Below are 6,742 nucleotides of genomic sequence, written 5' to 3'. Positions count from 1 at the left end.
AAACCAACATCTGATGTAACGTGGGGTGATGGTAAGGGGGAGGCAAGAAAAACAATTCTATAAAAACTGAGCTGTCCTAAAAATAAAGAACCTTTTCTTCCACACAACCTTCTGTGTGTGTCCTTCCTTGATGACGCCACTCATCCCTTGGGAACTCCTGGACCCGCTTGAGCTGGACCCCAGCACAACTCTTTGCGACCCCATGGACTGTAGCCTGTTGGGCTCCTCAGTCCATAGGATTCTCCAGGCAAGAATACTGGAGTGGGTTGCCATTTCCTCCTCCAGGAGATCTCCCCAGTGAAGAGGAAAAGTTAAAATTTTACATAACTTCCTTCTCCTTCTGCATCTGTAACTCAGCTTGCCCCTTGCAAAGTCTAGATTACATAGGTCATGTAGTCTCAAAAAGTGGGGATTTGCAATACTAGGAACTGAATTTTATCTCACTCACCCTTGTCCTGATTTTTGTAATTGCCCAGCCCCTACAAACCTGCTTAATCATGCCTGCCCAGGTCAGGCATCCCCCTCCCCATTTTGACCACTGTTTCTGCATGCATGAAACCCCTTAGTTTATTTATTTATTTTTTGAAGTGGCACAATATTTTTATTTTTTTTCATTTATTTTTATTAGTTGGAGGCTAATTACTTTACAATATTGTAGTGGTTTTTGCTATACATTGACATGAATCAGCCATGGATTTACACGTATTCCCCATCCTGATCCCCCCTCCCACCTCCCTCCCCATCCCATCCCTCTGGGTCTTCCCAGTGCACCAGCCCTGAGCACTTGTCTCACGCATCCAACCTGGGCTGGTGATCTGTTTGACACTTGATAATATACATGTTTCAATGCTATTCTCTCAGATCATCCCACTCTCGCCTTCTCCCAGAGAGTCCAAAAGTCTGTTCTTTACATCTGTGTCTCTTTTTCTGTCCTGCATATAGGGTTATTGTTACCATCTTTTTATATTCCATATATATGCATTAATATACTATATTGGTGTTTATCTTTCTGGCTTACTTCTCTCTGTATAATGGGCTCCAGTTTCATCCATCTCATTAGAACTGATTCAAATGTATTCTTTTTAATGGCTGAGTAATATTCCATTGTGTATATGTACCACAGCTTCCTTATCCATTCATCTGCTGATGGGCATCTAGGTTGCTTCCATGTCCTGCTATTATAAACAGTGCTGCAATGAACATTGGGGTGCACGTGTCTCTTTCAGATCTGGTTTCCTCGGTGTGTATGCCCAGGAGTGGGATTGCTGGGTCATATGGCGTTTCTATTTCCAGTTTTTTAAGGAATCTCCACACTGTTCTCCATAGTGGCTGTACTAGTTTGCATTCCCACCAACAGTGTAAGAGGGTTCCCTTTTCTACAACACCCTCTCCAGCATTTATATTGTTTGTAGACTTTTGGATAGCAGCCATTCTGACTGGTGCGTGTAAGGTACCTCATTGTGGTTTTGATTTGCATTTCTCTGATAATGAGTGATGTTGAGCATCTTTTCATGTGTTTGTTAGCCATCTGTATTTCTTCTTTGGAGAAATGTCTGTTTAGTTCTTTGGCCCATTTTTTGATTGGGTCATTTATTTTTCTGGAATTGAGCTGCAAGGGTTGCTTGTATATTTTTTAGATTAATCCTTTGTTTCTTTGTTTGCTATTATTTTCTCCCATTCTGAAGGCTGTCTTTTCACCTTGCTTATAGTTTCCTTTGTTGTGCAAAAGCTTTTAAGTTTCATTAGGTCCCATTTGTTTATTTTTGCTTTTATTTCTAATATTCTGGGAGGTGGGTCATAGAGGATCCTGCTGTGATTTATGTTGGAGAGTGTTTTGCCTATGTTCTCCTCTAGGAGTTTTATAGTTTCTGGTCTTACATTTAGATCTTTAATCCATTTTGAGTTTATTTTTGTGTATGGTGTTAGAAAGTGTTCTAGTTTCATTCTTTTACAAGTGGTTGACCAGTTTTCCCAGCACCATTTGTTAAAGAGGTTGTCTTTTTTCCATTGTATATTCTTGCCTCCTTTGTCGAAGATAAGGTGTCCACAGGTACGTAGGTTTATCTCTGGGCTTTCTATTTTGTTACATTGATCTGTATTCCTGTCTTTGTGCCAGTACCATACTGTCTTGATGACTTGTGACTGTAATACACCACATTAACCAGTTGAAAGATAAAAACCATATGATTATCTCAATAGATGCAGAAAAAACCTTTGACAAAATTCAACATCCATTTATGATAAAAACTCTCCAGAAAGCAGGAATAGAAGGAACATACCTCAACATAATAAAAGCTATATATGACAAATCCCCAGCAAACATTATCCTCAATGGTGAAAAATTGAAAGCCTTTCCCCTAAAGTCAGGAACAAGACAAGGGTGCCCACTCTCACCACTACTATTCAACATAATTTTGGAAGTGTTGGCCACAGCAATCAGAACAGAAAAAGAAATAAAAGGAATCCAGATTGGAAAAGAAGTAAAACTCTCACCGTTTGCAGATGACATGATCCTCTATATAGAAAATCCTAAAGATTCTACCAGAAAATTACTAGAGCTAATCAATGAATATAGTAAAGTTGCAGGATGTAAAATTAACACACAGAAATCCCTTGCATTCCTATACACTAACAATGAGAAAACAGAAAGAGAAATTAAGGAAACAATACCATTCACCATTGCAACAAAAAGAAAAAAATACTTAGAAGTATATCTACCTAAAGAAACAAAAGACCTATATATATAAAACTATAAAACACGGATAAAAAATCAAAGAGGACACAAATAGATGGAGAAATACACCGCGTTCATGGATTGGAAGAATCAATATTATGAAAATGAGTATGCTATACAAAGCAATCTATAGATTCAATGCAATCCCTATCAAGCTACCAACTGTATTTTCTTTTCTTTTTTTTTTTTTTACAGAACTAGAACAAATAATTTCACAATTTGTATGAAAATACAAAAAACCTCGAATAGCCAAAGCAGTCTTGAGAAAGAAGAATGGAACTGGAGGAAACAACCTTCCTGACTTCAGGCTCTACTACAAAGCCACAGTCATCGAAACCCCTTAGTTTAAACCAGCCTGTTAACAGCTAGTGTTGCCCAATACAGTCTGCCTATAAAAACTCTGTAATCCCTTTGTTCGGGGCTCAGAGCTTGGAGTGTTAACTCCTCTGGGCCTGCCGGCATAATAAACCTGAGTTCTCCAACTCTCCGAGTGTGGTGCTTGGTTTCTTGAGTACTGGTTTCTGCAACACTAACCCAGGAATCAAACCCAGGTCTCCTGAACTTCAGGCAGACTCTTTACTGTCTGATCCACCAGGGAAGCAACACAAAAGAGAAAATGTTGGTAATGTTCAGCTGTAACACAAAGTTGTAATAAAGAACAAGTGAAAATGTTACAGATGAGAAATAAAAAAGTAGAAATGAAGGCCACCCTCAGAGGAGACAAAAGCATGAAATAAAGCTGATGCGTATGAAAACCCTCCTAGAAGGAAAAAGGAAGGGGGGAAAAAAGCTAAGAGATATGAAAAGTAAAAATGGTAGGAGATGGATAAGAGGTGAACCTGAAGCAGAAAAAATATACTAGAAGAAATAATAAAAATATGTTTATCAGAATTAAAGAAAGATGAAAGATCTCAGAGCGAAAGTCTCATGGAGTGACATGACAAACAGGTTTGGGGACTGAGAAGGTGAACCCCCACATGGACATGGACATGTAAGAATTCCAAAGTCAAAGAGGAGATTCTAAATGCCTTCAGAGAGAAAGAACAACTCCTCTATCAATCAGAGTGAAATTAGATTTCACAATAGCAACATCGCATGCAAGAAGAAGATGAGGTCATATTTTTAAAATAGTAAAAGCAAGAACAAAATAACCCCTGAATTTAGACACTGATGTCTAACCAAATTGTAAACATGAAATTCCACTGATGGTCTCAGGCATGTGGGACCGCAGCAGAGAAGAGAACTAAACCTCAGAGACAGCCATAACATGTATGAGAACTGATGTTAATTGTTGTTTAAAAATCTAGGGCAAGGACTTCCCTGGTGGTCCAGTGGTTAAGGCTCCACACTTTTGCTGCCAAAAAAGGCCAATATATAGCCAGAGAAAAGAGGAAAGAAAATACACACATGCCAACCAAGCACTACCATTTTGAACAAGTTTGGAAAAGTTTAAAATGCAGGCAGAGAGACAGAAGAGCATGAGGATGGTAAGTTTAGGAAATCAATAGACATAAGTAGATATGAGTTTGGGCCTTAAGTTAAAAGCAAGCAGCCAGCATAAAAACAAAATTGGAAAAAATAATTTTGGAATCAGTAAAAGAAAATTGACTTATCCAAGAAAAAATGGAAAGGAGGCAAAAAAAAAAAAAAAGCATAGTAAGCAAAAATAGGAAAAAAAAGAAGTACCTTTGTATATGTCTAATGAAAGAATGATTATAATAAATGTAGAAATGTAGTTAATTAACTGGGAAACTGTGGTTAGATAAAAAATATAAGATCCAATAATACGTTTTGAGACATGCATTAAAAGACACAGGAATGTTAAAAATAAAACGAAGGCTTGCCAGAAAAACAACTAAATTAAATTGAGGTAATTATCTCAGTATCTAACAGAATAGAATTGAAGGCCAATTATTGTAAGAATGATTATTATTGTAAGAATGCAGGTAGAACCTGCCTGACCAAACTCACAACCAAGTGCAGCCTAGCACAGTCTAATGATTGTTCCTGGAACAAAGTTTGGGGAGAACCTGTTTTTCCAGCTCTCATGGTAGTAGCAAGCTGTAGTTAGAACCCCCCTGGATGTGTGTGCTCAGTCGCTAAGCTGTGTCCGACTTTTTGCAACCGCATGGACGGTAGCCCACCAGGCTCCTCTGTCCATGGGATCATCTAGGCAAGAATACTGGAGTGGGTTGCCATTCCCTTCTCTAAGGATCTTCCTAACCCAGGGATTGAAACTGTCCCCGTGTTTGGGCTTTCCTTAAAGAAGGAATATTATATTGAATGGTCCAGCAGCAGAGCTTGGAGGGATGGCACCTCAGAGCCATGTAGAGTGGCAGGGGTGACTCCTACTCTCTTGCCCATCTCAGCGTGGTCAGGGAGGGGGTTGGAGGGGAAGCTTGTCAGACAGATGGACAGGAGATGTGATGAGTGGATGAGGGGTATGGGGGACAATCAGCTTTGTGATTCTGATGACACCAGATCTTACCCCCAGCAGGCCTGTGGCTGGCGGCCTGCGGCTGGCGGGGTACTGCTAAAAACTGCTGTCTGCTTGATCACCTTGAAGGCTGCTGAGCAGAAGCCTGTTTCCAGCATGTGCCCAGGAAAACTGATGGAAAAGCTTCCGGAGATGCCTTGTTCCAAGCTCCCCACTGTCCTGAATCCTGCAAATCAGTGACCTGGATGACAAAAGGAGGGGCGACAAACAGGACCAAAAATAACAGGAAAGTAACAAATAGAAGTGTGCATTTCTGGAGAACTACTCCAGGAAGCAGAACAATGCAAACATACTTTCCCCGCAATTCTTTATCTTTTTTTGTTAGTAATTTTTTGATTAATTTTTATCAGAGTATAGTTGCTTTTCAATGCTGTGATATTTTCTGCTGTACAGTAAAATGAATCAGCCGTATATACACATATGTCTCCTCCCTTTTGGACTTTCTCCCCATTCAGGTCACCACAGAGCCTGAGGTAGAGTTCCTTGTGGCATACAATATGTTCTCATTAGTTACCTATTTTATACAGAGTATCAATAGTGTATATAACAAATCCATGCATTTGTTCTCTACATCTGCCTCTCTATTTCTGTTTTGCAAATAAGATCACCTGTATCATATTTTTTGTTGTTTTTCTCTTTCTGACTTACTTCCATCATATTTTTTTTTTTTAAAAAGGCACTAACACTTCAGAAAAAGGCTACAAAGAACTATAGAAGAGGTCATAATACAGTAGAAGAGATGAAAAAGAATTGTCAAATCTCAGGGAAGATGTGGAAGAAGAAAAAAAATGTTATGAAATGACTGTCAGTTTGAAGATGCCAAAAAGAGAACAGATACAACTGAAATCACAGGTAGGAACACTAAAGAAAGGCTTGGGAAAAGTATCCAAATAAAATGGAAAAAGAATAAAGAACCCGAAGTTATCAGGGAAAAGCTGAGAGATTTTTATAACAAAGGATATCCATCATGCCGATAACTGGTGCCCCTGAAGAAGAAAACAGAACCACCACAACAAATCTAAAGACATAAAAAAGAGAAAGCTTTAATAAAAAATAAAGGAAGACTCAAATCCTCAGTTTTAAAAGGTACCTTGCAGTTCAGGAAAGATTGAAGCAGAATAGTCAACACAGACATATCCTAGTGAAGCTACTGAGTTTCGGGAAAAAAAAAAAGAAGTTATCAGCATCTATGTTACATTAAAAACAAAGACAAAAAAAGCAAGTTTTCACCAAGAAGAAATCATGTGATCTTCAACTTTTCTATGACATTTACTGTGAGAAAAACAGCAAAGTAGTGTCTCTAAGGAACTTAGGTAAAGAGAGTGCAGACCAAAGAAGATTATAAACTGTGGGCTTAAAATAAATAAATAAATAAACTGTGAGCTTGTTATTCAAATACAAAGGCAGGAGGTGACCACTCTAAAGCTGGAAGGAACTCAGGGGTCAGAGCACTCGTGAACCATTACTGAACACAGTTAAGTCCCCTACATATGAACTCCAAGTTTCAGACT

The sequence above is a fragment of the Cervus canadensis genome, chromosome 17 (assembly GCF_019320065.1).
Source record: "Cervus canadensis isolate Bull #8, Minnesota chromosome 17, ASM1932006v1, whole genome shotgun sequence".
Lineage (NCBI taxonomy): Eukaryota > Metazoa > Chordata > Mammalia > Artiodactyla > Cervidae > Cervus > Cervus canadensis.
This window is presented reverse-complemented; position numbering follows the sequence as displayed.